The sequence below is a fragment of the Amblyomma mixtum genome, chromosome 7, assembly GCF_055824585.1.
Source record: "Amblyomma mixtum isolate Tamu chromosome 7, ASM5582458v1, whole genome shotgun sequence".
NCBI classification, from domain to species: Eukaryota; Metazoa; Arthropoda; class Arachnida; order Ixodida; family Ixodidae; genus Amblyomma; species Amblyomma mixtum.
This window is the reverse complement of record NC_143018.1, coordinates 91,384,483-91,398,709: the sequence shown is the minus strand read 5'-3', so window position 1 is coordinate 91,398,709 and position 14,227 is coordinate 91,384,483. Positions and strand designations below refer to the sequence as shown.

The 14,227-nt window shown below is 43.3% G+C and overlaps 1 pseudogene; it reads right to left on the bottom strand.

Moving 5' to 3' along the window:
• Positions 1-13,209, bottom strand: part of LOC149336826 (uncharacterized) — a 62,363-nt pseudogene extending 49,154 nt beyond the window's left edge.
• Between the last annotated feature and the right edge of the window lie 1,018 nt (positions 13,210-14,227).

The window sequence follows — 14,227 nt, the reverse complement described above, 5'->3', positions numbered from 1 at the left end:
GTAAATGTTATTGTTTTCAGAACTCAGTTACGTTAATATTTGAACACGAAGACAGTTCCTTTTGATGGAACCACTGATTTGTGCTCAAAGGAATGAGAGCAGGAGTTAAGACTTGTTATTACAACTGGGTGATAATAGCAGCAAGATGACGTAACCATTTTTTATTACCTGCATCAAAGGTTAAGTTGAATTTGGGAATCCAGTGATTTCTCATTCTTCGATTCTTTTGTAACTCTTCATAGTATATGGAGCAAAGTGAAAGGCTGTTTTCCATATGCGAGCAGTGCACAGTCTTAATCGTGTTTAATGATGGGCACCATGAAAGCTGCCTCTGTTTGTGATACATATATTTATATTAATTTGCTGTGGGAAGGTGGTTGATATGCATTCTTTTTCAGTGGTTTTCTGACTTTCTTGCACCATGCATAACATTTGTTATTCTTGGCTGTGTTATTAGTGCCTTTCCTGAATCAAAGCGAATCTAAATTCATTTTTTTTTTTGCAGCTGTATTCTCTAATTGTACCAAGCAGCCTAGACTTCTCACACAGTCTTGTGTGTGTGTTGCGAAAGCCTAAACAAACACCATTTCGAAAAAAGATGTTGAGGAGCTCTGCGTAGAGTTGATGCATTTTTTCTTATCATTCTGTTTGTTTTTCAGGTGAAACGCCCCTTCTGACATTTCTGATGACATGCCAGTCAATTCTGCAACAGTTGCCAACACATTGTTGCCTGCCTTCTGGCCGTGCTGCAACATATTGTATCAAAGGCTGTGCGAGCATTCACTGTAACATTCCCTGCATGTCTGCGGGCTGTTGCCACAAAATTGTGCTTGCTTTCTGTTCAACAGGCGCATACATACTTTTACTTTTTAGTTCACAGAAGTCCCTCTGCAGGCATATCTTGGTTCTTCTGTTCTTGCAACACTTGAACTGCACCTTAAGGTATCCCTGAGCCTCGCTGAATTGCAACTTCACACATCGTCATTGAGATGTTTGTATATTCCAACGCGACGACCAGTGAGTTCAGGTTAACAGGTAACACATCAGGGGACTCAGAATTGTGGAATGCATTAGAGCAAGTTTGACTGCATCATTGCATCGTCTCATAGCCCAGCACTCCACCATTGATACACTGCTGTTGGTGTACGCGTTTCATCCTTGTCAGGGCACTTGTCCTGCAGTGTCATCATGATCCCTCTGGATTTTATTTAGGTGATGTGAGTTGTGGTGCCCATGATTGAGTCAAGACTGTGTGGCTGTCTGCCAGGCTGTTGGGCAAAGCACCAGTGCAGTTTCGCTTTTTTTTATCCTGCGTTGCACCTGTACAAGAGGTTAATATTGTTAACGATAGTTTGTGCTTTTTTATGATATACCTGCAAAAGTTGCTTAAGCAGTTGTTTCTTGAGTGCTCTGATAATCTAGATTCAATGTCCTGATTCCGCGTGCTCTACTTATCTGGATGCACAAGATGAATGCACAAGATGAACGACAGCAGCAGCTGAAAGTTCAGTTGTGTTCCGCGGATTCTTGTTTGTTGTGGTGCGATTCAGGCGAAGTGCTGCCCTGCAACCCTGCACTGTGAGCAGGTCAATGCCTGTGAGCTAGCAAGTGATAAACGTGTGCTCCTCTCTTTGTAACAAGTCATGACATACACAGATAAAGTCATGCAATGGGATGTAATGCTTGTAGTTTATGCTCCGCTCAGCTCAGCTACAAAAGCAACAGTGTTTTTTGAGTCATGTGCTCGTGATTAGCTGTCCTCATGATATGATGTATGGGTCTAGTCTAAAAGAGAACAGCTTTTAGTTTAGGCTTGCATGGTCTTAAGCAAGGATTGGTTCTTCGATCATGACAAGATATGGTCAGCCTGAGTTTGAGCAACCTCACCATTCATTAACTAACCTAGCGACATAGGCCAGCTGTTATCAATGCATTGAGGCATACCCTTTATATCTAAAGAAATGCATGCATTGTTTCTTTGCGCAGGTTTGGTCACAGGTAAGAGTGGCTGCACCTCGTCTCCGCAAGAAAATTCGCAAGGATACGAAAAGCGCTTTTCGTGCCCCCAGTGTGGCTATGCTACAGTGCATAACCATGTTTTCAAGAGACACCAGCGAACCCACACTGGAGAGCGTCCTTTCCAATGCAGCCATTGCAGCAAGGCGTTCACTACTTCAGACCACCTTGTGCGGCACATCCGTATTCATATGGGCGAGAAGCCACACCAGTGTAATCACTGTGGCAAGAGCTTCACAGAGAGGGGCAACCTGGCACAGCATGTTCGCATCCACACAGGCGAGAAGCCGTACCACTGTGATCACTGTGGCAAATGCTTCACACAAAAGGGCCACCTGAGAAAACACCTCCGCGTCCATACAGGCGAGAAGCCATTCCGGTGCCATCTGTGCCCCGAGGTCTTCGCGCAGAAGGCGGGCCTGCGTTACCATCTGCGATCTCACAAGAAGGCAACTCTGTAGTAGATTTTTTTTTTTTTTGCACAAGTAGATTTTCGCACAGGCTGTGTCTGAAGTTCTCTTGGTGCGCAGTTTATTCATCTAAAGGCATTTGCTATTGAATTATGTTACGGAGTGTTCTGCGACCATTTATTGTCAGCCATTGCATTGTTAGAATCTGTTAATCTCATTGTGATGTCTTGACTGAAATTATCCACAATGATATTTTGACAATAAATCATGTTGACACTATCCGATGCAAGTTGTAATATTTGTAATATGAGCGGTAGCAAAATTTTAAGGTGACTGGCTGTAAACTATCCTGCTATTCTGGACCTGAAATGAGAGCAACACTATTAGATGTGTTCGCAGAATATTAATGTTTTGTTTCGGTTGCAAATTTCTGAAGCAGCATGTTTTTTTGCCTCTTGTTTGCTTGTAAGAGAAAGAATAGTTAACAAACTATTTCTGAGAAGTTTGGCACACTGTGCACAGTATGTTCTTGGAATGCTTGCCTGGTTCAAAATGGTTCCCTTTCTAAAATCAGATGGGAGGAAGGTTCATCTTTGTTACATTTACAGCAGCTAAGTGGTTGTGCAGCTTTTGTGCAGAAATTTCCGAATTAATCTTACAGGCGCAGTTTTAGCGATGACGTGTTCTCTTGGTTGTTGGCTTTTCTCACAATGCACACAGTAATGTTGTGCAATCATAAAGATTTCATAGCATCAAGAGTGTTTGAAGTTACATTTGAGTTAATTTATTTTGGAAAAGTAATGTACAGTCAGGATCCCCATTGTATCACAGTCACCTTTCTTTCTCATGTGGAGTACACTGTTGTGGATATTGGACAGGCAGAAGAATGAGACTCGCACAGTGGAAGAACAACCCGAATTGATCTTGAGTGATGTAGCTGGGACAGTGACTGCTCAGCTGGGAGCAACGACTTGAAAATGTGTGTCTATTAAAGTTGGCCGCTGACCTCTCCAACGTGCACAGTGCAGAAGTGGCCTTTTCATTCAATGGACGACTCCTACTGCGTCCAACTGGAAGCCATTGTGTCAGTGAATTTCAGTAGGGTTCACACAAAGGCCCAAATACTTTCTGCCACGCTGTGTGGCAAATGCATTGATATTTTGCAATACTTGCACTGCAAAACTCGATGGAAACATATTCAAGGCGTGGCACTCCTGAGTTGTCTTTTCAGAGACCATCCCCACTAACCACTTTCGCTTCCTCATCTGCTGCATGAGTGTCATCGTCATGCGTCTAAGATATCTGCCAGAGTATCAGTTTGTTGGTAAGCAGAGGCCACTCAGTGCACACTTACTCTCTGCTGCCTGTTTTAAATGACTGATTTTTGGGAGTTTTTACGAAAAGGAACAATAAGTAAAGATAAAACAGACCACACAAAAAATGCATGCAGGAATGTGTCTCTCACGTCGTCTCTTTTGCCTGGTGTGCCTTTTCGTAAAAGTATGTAAGTACAACTAACCCAACAGCACATGTTAAGCAACCTATATCTGTGTCTTATGGCCATCTGTCTGCTTTACTATTTTCCCCTTTTCGTATTGTAAAAAATGTCAAACCAACTTGCCGAACATTATTTGTAAGGTGGTTTTCATCAGGTAGTTCTGCAATGAAATTGTTTAGCACCATGTAGTGTGTTACATGCTCATATGTACTGCACATTAAGAATGCTGAGGTCATGTTGAGACAGCAACAAACAAGGGGACGCAAAAACTTTAGTACATATGGCAACTGCAATTGCTAAGCAGAGGAGTATGAATACGGACCATTTCTTTTATTTCCCTATTGCTACAATTTTTTATTTTCTTCCATCAAGAAGTGTGAATAAAGGTGAGGAACATGCTTTCCCAGGTACTTAATTTCCTTGTCTATGGGTCCATTGGGTGACCTATGACATGTGCGAGGCACGAGATCCAATTTCCTTGCCATTTAATGTCACGGAAGGACTGCTGATGCATTTTTCTCCAAGACTGTGGATGTAATACGCTTGCATGCTCTCGCGCCTTACCTTGTTTTTATAAACGGTGTCTTTTTGCACTGTTCACCCACCATGAGTAGGATACAACCCTGCGTTGTCATGCTAGCAGGGCTGGAAGGGGTTGGTCCTTTGATGGAGAAGAGCCGCTTGGTTTGAAGGAAGTAGATTTTACCCATCAAAGGACCCCTTCCAGCCAATGGCATTTGCCAATTCTCATGACCCCTAGAACGAAGCGGCTTTTCCTCATCAAAGGACCCCTTCCAGCCAATGACATCGGCCGATTCTCATGACCGCTAGAATGAAGCGGCTTTTCCCCATTAAAGGAACCCTTCCAGCCAATGGCATCGGCCGATTCTCATGACCCCTAGAATGAAGCGGCTTTTCCCCATCAAAGGACCCCTTCCAGCCAATGGCATCGGCCGATTCTCATGACCCCTAGAACGAAGCGGCTTTTCCCCATCAAAGGACCCACTTCCAGCCAATGGCATCAGCTGATTCTCATGACCTCAAGAACGAAGCAGCTTTTCCCAGTCAAGGGACCCATTCCGGCCGATGGCATTGCCCAATTCTTATGACCCCAAGAATGAAGCGGTTTTCCCCGTCAAAGGGCCCCCTTCCAGCCAGTGGAGTCAACCGATTCTCATGACCTTGCTAGCGTAACAAGGCAGGAAGCGCCCTGACAATCCTGGAAGGGACTATCCCCGACTATGGAGGAAGGGAACTATCCCCTTTCGTCTGCCACTCTCCTCATTGACACGCTAGCAGGGTCATGAGAATCGACCAACGCCATTGGCTGGAAGAGGTCCTTTGACAAAGCTGCTTCATTCTCGAGTTTTATCCAAGTGTAATGGTGCATCTCCTGTGCACTTTGTTCAAAATATATAGATCATGGATCATCTCAACTCAAGGAAGATGTATATTTGTACTTTTCAGCCTAAAACCTCACCAAGCGAAAAAAACTATCGGAGCAATGTTTCCTGGAACTCTTGAATGCATTGGTAAAAGGAAAAAGAAGCCTCATGTCTCATCGGAAAAGCGCAAGCACCGAATACCAGAAAATGAACTGTCAAAGCTCGCACCATGCAGTCTCTTATTTTCTAGAGCCCATTTCATTGTCACTTTTTTCTTTATAAGTGCGCAAATGTAAGACAGCACACAACAACAGAATACCCTAAACCAAAAGAAAAACTTACTCTAGTCGGATACAACATGAGACTGCCGTAAGCTCCGCCCCCTTATCAAAACTTTTCATTCACAGATGTGATTGATTAGCAGAGTAATACAGGCTGCCATGTAGCCGCACAAACTACGCGAGATTAGAAGCAGTGAAATTCAGGTATAAGGCCCAATGCTATCGCAATGTCATCAGGGAATGGTGATTTAGCAGCCTACAAACTTTCCTTGCTCTGAGCCTCTCTGCTTAGAACTTATTTTAATTGTCATGATAAATGCTGCTGCATTGTTTTTGTAAATATACTTGACATATATTAGTTTTTGCACACAGACACACCAACGCGCTGACTCATTTTATCAGTGCATATAAACAATGAAATCTTGCAAGTATAGGGCACATGTATATGCCTGCAGTATGTAAAGGCAGTGTGACATTTTGGGGCTCAGCTCGTGACTGTCATGATTTTGTTGCATCTATTAGCTCAAACAATACATGCACGCACACATTCCAGTGTAAGCTGATTTACGGTGTATGGTTTATAGGGGTTTAACGTCCCAAAGCGACTCGGGCTATGAGAGACGCCGTAGTGGAGGGCTCCGGAAATTACAACCACCTGGGGTTCTTTAGCATGCATTGACATCGCACAGTATGAGGGGGTACCCAAAAGAAACCGGACTAAATTTTTTGGTCGGAAAATCTTCTGTGGCACCGCGTTTTGCCACTAGGAGCGCATAGAACGAACATTCCAGAGTCAGTAAGCCGAGTGCCGTCGTTGAAGGAGGTCAGACTAGTTTAGGCAGAGTTTTAGAGTGACGACTGTTTTGTGTGAATGTCGTTTTTGCAATGGCTGATTTTCGTGAACAGCGCGCGCAGGTGAAATTCTGATTTTTGCTTGGAAAAAGTTGAATGGAAATTCTTGAAATATTAAGAAAGACGTACAAGGACGATGCTATGGGGAATACTCAAGTGTTTCTGAATCGAATCCTGAATGAAAGCAACAATCATGCCAATGGAAAACTTCAAATTCACCTCGCCTCAAGAGAGCTTGTAAGCTGAAACCAAACCTGAAAACAATGCTGATTTGTTTTTTCGACGTGAGAGGAGTCGTTCATTGAGAATTTGTTCCGCAGGGTCAGACAGTTAGCCAGGCTATCTACTTGGATGTTTTGAAAATATTGGGCAACAGTGTGCGGTGGAAGCGGCCAGATTTGTGGCGGTCGGGTGACTGGTTTTTCCATCATGGCAATGCCCCTGCTCACACAGCCCTGTCTCTACGACAATTTTGGACCAAAAATGGCATGACCCCTATTCCTCAACCCTCATACTCTCACGACCTTGCCCCGTGCTACTTTCTTTGTTTCCTAGAATGAAAAAATAGGTGAATGGAAAGCGTTTCGCTGATGTTGCTGAGGTGAAGAAAAAAACGACGGAGGCACTGTCAAGCATCACAAAAGATGAATTTAAACAATGTTTTGAAAAATGTAATGAAAGATTCGACAAGCGTATCATTGCAAGTGGGGAATACTTTGAAGGAGAATGAAGGTTTGTGCTTAAAATGTGAACAAATAAGTTCAAACAAAAATAAGTCCGGTTTCTTCTGGGTACTCCCTCGTACACGGGCCTCTAGAATTCTGCCTATATCGAAATTCAACTGCAGTAGCCGGGATCGAACCTGCGTCTTTTGGGTCAGCAGCCGAGTGCCCTAACCACTGAGCCACCGCGGTGGATACATACCATACGAGTATAAGCATCATACCAGTATAAGTATATGCATCTATCCTCTCATCCAACAGTGCTTTGAGGGCTTCCCTTATATGTTTATTACTCAGTAATACCACCAGAACTTAAAGAGACTCCGGAACTAGCCCAACTGGATAAGGTTCTTGCGTTAAACGTTGCTAGGTTCAGTAGTGACAGCTGATCCGGATCAAGAGAGGGAAATAACTAGAAGAATAAGGATGGGGTGGAGCGCGTATGGCAGGTTCTCTCAGATCATGAATGGCTGTTTACCAATATCTCTCAAGAGAAAATTATACAACGGGTGTGTCTTACCGGTACTCACCTATGGGGCAGAAACGTGGAGGCTAACAAAGAGGGTTCAGCTTAAGTTAAGGACAATACAGCGAGCTATGGAAAGAAAAATGATAGGTGTAATGTTTAGAGATCAGAAGCGGGTGGAGTGGGTGAGAGAATAAACGCGGGTTAATGACATCCTAGTCGAAATCAAGAGGAAGAAGTGGGCTTGGGCAGGGCATGTAATGCGAAGGCAAGGTAACCGCTGGTCCCTAACGGTAACGGAGTGGATTCCAAGAGAAGGCAAGCGTAGCAGCGGGCACCAGAAACTTAGGTGGGCGGATGAGATTAAGAAGTTTGCGGGGATACAGTGGCGGCAACTGACAAAGGACAGGGTTAATTGGAGAGACATGGGAGAGGCCTTTGCCCTGCAGTGGGCGTAGTCAGGCTGATGATGATGATAATGACGATGATGAAGTAAAGGTGAGGGAGGGCCATGGAATCAAAACTGAGGGTGAGGGAGGAAAAATAAAAGTTACGGCTCTTGCCATCCTCTGCTCAAAATATGCAGAAAACACAAGCATGAAACTAGAAAAAAGCAAGTATGTTGAATTAAAGGAAGAGGTTGCTTTTCCATGGAATTTTTCTCATTGTTAACAATGCAACGACAGGGAACGCAGAAAGAGATCCATGCCTTGCAGTTCAATATGTGAATAAGACCGGGAACCGTTTGTTTAGAACAACCTTGATTTTAACTTCACTGCGGTTGTTGTGCAGATTTTAAGTGGACATTAATCATAGAAGAAGAAACCACTAGCGTCCCAAAGCCAACATTGTCCATGACCAAGGCCTTTGAAATCTGCTACATTTTTGTTCTCTTCCTGGCATGCATGGGAAATAACAACTGAGACTTTATGTACAGTCTTTGTCAAAAATATACAGCCCAAGGGGTTTGCTTTCAAGACGTGTAGCGGGGCTCTTAAGCGCATATGGTAGTCCTAAGCTTGGGATGGTTGAGGACGCAAGTTCCTCCAGCCTTTTTGTGATTAGGGTCCCCGACTATGAAAGAGGAGCCACACTGCAGGGCTCAGAAGCAGACTCCTTGGGCTGTATACTTTTGACAGACTGCACATACTGCTTTCAGCAGAAGCTATAGATACTTACTGAGAAGAATGTATTCATAATGAACCACTCATGCACTCAACCTCCTCAAATTAGTACAGATCCTAAATTATTAGTTATCACCAATTTGTAACCCATTCCAGTACCTCTACATAAAACCAGAACTAGCGTTATGAAATCAATGGCATTGCCACGCCGCCATACATTCCCCGCACTACCCTGATCCTCGAATATCTCTCGTGGTGCAAATGGCTGCGGAGTTCTCCAATGGAGGTCAAACTAGCCTCGATATGACCGGCCACCAACCTTAATTTGTGTCCCAAGCAATGCTTGGCGCTATCATTAAAGCGCACCATTACAATAACCCCAGACACACCAACTTGTAATAAAAAAAATGGTTGCATACAAGGTGATTGAACACAGTCCAGGGAGGGTGATGCCTATATGATGAATTGAAGAAATAAAAATGAAAACTCTCGACTGGAAGAGCAATAAAAATGGACTGACCATTGGAGGACATGTCAGTAGCATAAGACATGAAAACTAGCAAACGAAAAATACTTCAGGCAGGCAACATAAAAATCAACACATATGAAATGAAATTGAAAGAAATTAAATGAAAATATTTATTTGAGCAGAGCAGTTACAGCATCTGCTGCAGGGGCAGAGGCTAAAGGCTATGGTGCCTGACGAGGCCTCTGACCCTCTGCAGTCGACAGAAGTGCAATGCAATTTGTGCATAACAAGAAGGTAAGTCACAAAATTAAAACAAGTGGGGATAAACTATGCAAATATAATCACAACATTAAGACAGTATACGGAATGATATAAACATGTACTATAATATGCAAGGATATTATAGAGAGATTTTGTTCAGTATGCAATCATTGGAGGACGCTTATAACAGAAAAAAAGTGAAAAATCATGGTACAAGAGATGGATATATCCTTTATATGCATGTCAAAAGTACTCGTCACTCCGCGTACAAACCAACTGTGCAAATCTACTTGTGCAAAAAAAAAAATCTACTACAGAGTTGCCTTCTTGTGAGATCGCAGATGGTAACGCAGGCTCCCCTTCTGCGCAAAGGCCAGGGGACATAGATGGCATTGGTACGGCTTCTCGCCTGTATGGACGCGGAGGTGTTCCCTCAGGTGTCCGCTCTGTGTGAAGCGCTTGCCACAGTGATCGCAGTGGTACGGCTTATAGCCTGTGTGGACGCGAACATGGTTCTCCAGGATGGTCTTCTGTGTGAAGCTCTTGCCACAAATAATACACTGGTATGGCTTCTCGCCCGTATGGATACGGATGTGCCTCACAAGGTTGTCTGAAGTAGTGAATGCCTTGCTGCAATGGCTGCATAGGAAAGGACGCTCTCCAGTGTGGCTTCTCTGGTGTCTCTTGAGAACATGGTTATGCACTGTAGCATAGCCACACTCGTGGCACGAAAAGCGCTTTTCGCATCCTGGCGAATTTTGTTGCGGAGACGAGGTGCAGCCATTCTTAGCTGTGGCCAAACCTGCGCAAAGAAACAATGCATGGATTTCTTTAGACATAAAGGGTATGCCTCAATGCATTGATAACAGCTAGTGTATGTCTCAAGGATAGTTATTGAATGGCGAGGATGCTCAAACTCAAGCTGGTCAGGCCTTGTCATGGTCGAAGAACCAAGCCTGGTGATGCAGACCTAAATTAAAAGCTATTCTCTTTTAAACTAGGCCCATATTTCATATCACGAGGACACCAAATCAGAGCACATGACTCGAAAAACACTGTTGCTTCTGTAGCTGAGCAGAGCAGAGCATAAATTACGAACATTACATACCCTCGCAGGACTTTATCAGTGTAAAGCACGACTTGGTGCAAAAAGAGAAGCATACATTTAGTACTTCCTTGTTCACAGACACTGACTGATGCATAGCACCAGGTTTCATCACAGGCACACAATTTTTAGCACCATTTCCCCTTCCCTTTTTTAGCACAACAAAGAAAAATCTGCAAAGCACGAGTGAAATTTCAGCTGCTGCTGTCATTCATGCACTCTGTAACGCAGCTATTCGAGCCATGTCAACACCGCACATCAAAAACAACAAACAGAAAAGGTGTGAGGCATAAATTAAAGTGAGAACTATAACAAAGTAGAAATGTGAGGCCTTGCAGATATGGAATAGTTTTAGCAGTCATAGCAACTGAAAACGCATCGATGCCAACCATGTCACCGACAAGGGTATTTCTGTATCGTTACTCTTACATAAGGTTTCATATACAATAATATGGTATAACTGCAGGGGAAGCGAAAGTGATTGGTGAGGATGGAGTCTGAAAAGTGACAACTTAGTCAGGAGTGCCGCGCCTTGAATATGTTTCCGTCGCATTTTGCTCAGCAAGTTTTGCAAAATTTCAGTGCATTTGTCACACAGCCCAGCAGGAAGTATTGGGTCCTTTGTGTGGTCACTCCTGCCATTCACTGACACAATGGCTTCTAGTTGGACGCAGTAGGAGTCGTCGATTGAATGAAAAGGCCACTTCAGCACTGTGCGTGTTGGAGAGGTCAGCAGCCAACTTTAATAGACACATATTTCTAAGGCGTCGGTCCCAGATGAGCAGTCACCGTCCCAACTCTATTCTTCCAGATCATTTCGGGTTCTTCTTCCACTGTGCGAATCCTGTTTTTCAGCCTCTGCAATATCCACAGCAGTGTGCTCCACATCACAAAGAAAGGTGGCAGTGCTAAACTTACGTTTCCAACCATACTTTATTTTTCCACAGTAAATTAACACAAACATTACTTACAACACTCTTTATGGTATCTAATCTCTATGGTTGCACAACATTACTGCGTGCAATGTAGGAAAGCCAACAACCAAGAGAACACGCCATCAGTAAAAGCTGCGACTGTAAGACTTATTCTGAAATTTCCGCAAAAAAGCTGCACAACCACTCAGGTGCTGTAAATGTGGGATTTTGCATGAAACAAAGGCTCACAGATGCAAATAACACAAAACTGCTCATCAATTATCACCAAGGAAGAAATAAAATGCTAAATGGCTAAGCAAAAACTCTTCAAAGACGCATAAAGAAAAATCTGTCAGCAAGTGCTGCAGCTTCATTTTCACCAGCAAAGTACAAGCAGCAGATGATAGGAAACATTGAAGCATTCCCTCATTCCCATGAGATGCGATGTATAGAGTGCAGTGTACAATTAATGATGACAAGGCAGCGACCATCATGAATTTCCACCAAAACACCTACATATATATACAATGTGTCATTTCAAGAAAAGGATCACCTATCCAATTTTTAAAACAGCCAAAAGAAATGTGCCAGAGCCACATTTCCTGCAAAAATTGTTGTATGCTACAGAAAACAAAGATGAATCTTTCTCCCATCTGATTTTAGAAATGGAACCATTTTAAATGAAGCAAGCATTCCAAGAACATACTGTGCACAGTCTGCCCAATTTTTCAGAAATGGTTTGTTACCTATTCTTTCTCTTAAAAGCAAACAAGAGACAAAAAAGATGCTTCTTGAGATATTTGAAACCAAAATAAAACATTAATATGCTGCAAACACATCTAATAGTGTTGTTCTCATTTCAGGTGCAGAATAGCAAATTACTTTGGAGTCAGTTACGTTAAGATTTTGTTACCGCTCATACTTTCCTAGAAATATTGCAACTCGTATCAGATAGTGTCAGCATGACTAATGATTATATATTCTTCTGGATCATTTCAATCAAAACATCAGGACGAAATTGGCAGACTCTTACATCGCACAATGGCTCACAATAACTTCTCCAGTAAATTCTCACACAACACCCTGTAACGTAATTCAATAGCAAATGCCTTTGGATGAATACTCTGTGCACCAACAGGACTTCAGACACAGCCTCCACGAAAACTTACTTGCTAAAAAAAAAAAAAAAATGCTACACATTTGCCCTCTTGTGAGATCGCACATGGTGACGTAGGCTCCTTTTGCGCGCAAAGACCTCGGGGCATAGATGGCACCGGAATGGCTTCTCGCCTGTGTGGACGCGGAGGTGTTCCCTCAGGGATCCGCTCTGTGTGAAGCGCTTGCCACAGTGATCGCAGTGGTACGGCTTCTCGCCTGTGTGGATGCGAACATGGTTCTCCAGGATGGTCTTCTGTGTGAAGCTCTTGCCACAAATAATACACTGGTATGGCTTCTCGCCCGTATGGATACGGATGTGCCTCACAAGGTTGTCTGAAGCAGTGAACGCCTTGCTGCAATGGCTGCATAGGAAAGGACGCTCTCCAGTGTGGCTTCTCTGGTGTCTCTTGAAGTTAGTGACATACGCTGTAGCATAGCCGCACTCAGGGCACAGAAAGCACGTTCCGCATCGTTCCATATTTTGTTGCGGAGACGAGGTGCAGCTACTCTTAGCTGTGGCCAAACCTGCGCAAAGAAACAATGCATGGATCTCCTTAGATATGAAGGGTATGCCTCAGTGCATTGATTACAGCTGGCCTACGTCTCTAGGTTAGTTGACAAATGGTGAGGTTGCTCAAACTCAGGCTGATCAGAGCTTGTCATGACCTAAGAACCGAGCCATGCTTCGACCATGCAGACCTAAAATAAAAGCTGTTCTCTTTTAGACTAGACCCATATTTCATATCATGAGGACAGCTAATCACGAGCACATGACTCAAAAAACACTGTTGCTTTTGTAGCTGAGCTGAGCAGAGCATAAACTACAAGCATTACATCCCATTGCATGACTTTATCTGTGTATGTCATGACTTGTTACAAAGAGAGAAGCACACGTTTATCACTTGCTAGCTCACAGGCATTGACCTGCTCACAGTGCAGGGTTGCAGGGCAGCACTTCCCCTGAATCACACCACAACAAACAAGAATCCGCAGAACACAACTGAACTCTCAGCTGCTGCTGTCGTTCATGCACTCTGTGACGCAGCTTTTCCAGCCATGTCAACACCGCACATGAACAACAACAAACAAAAAAGGTGTGAGGCATAAATTAAAGTGAGAACTATAACAAAGCAGAAATGTGAGTCATTGTAAATATGGAATAGTTTTAACGGTCATAGCAATTGAAAACATGCATAGATGCCAACCACATCAGTAACAAGGGTATTACCATATTAATATAGTTACATAAGGTTTCATACACAATAATATATAACAGCAGGAGTTTCAGTGGCAGAGTTTCATCTTCCAAACAAATACCTAAAATAACGCAAAGTCATACACGAAGATACTAAACAGTGCAAGCCACACAGAGATTGACAAGGGCCTTTAGAGAGATAAGACACAATGATACCAACTATTATCTACAGTATAAGACCCCAAGCACAGCAAAAAAAAAAAAAAAACAGACATAAGAAGAGCAGGAACTGAACATCACTATTTCACTGTCAGCAATCTAAAACCAATGCAATACTCGTTAAAATAAACACACCTTCTCCCGCCTTTTGC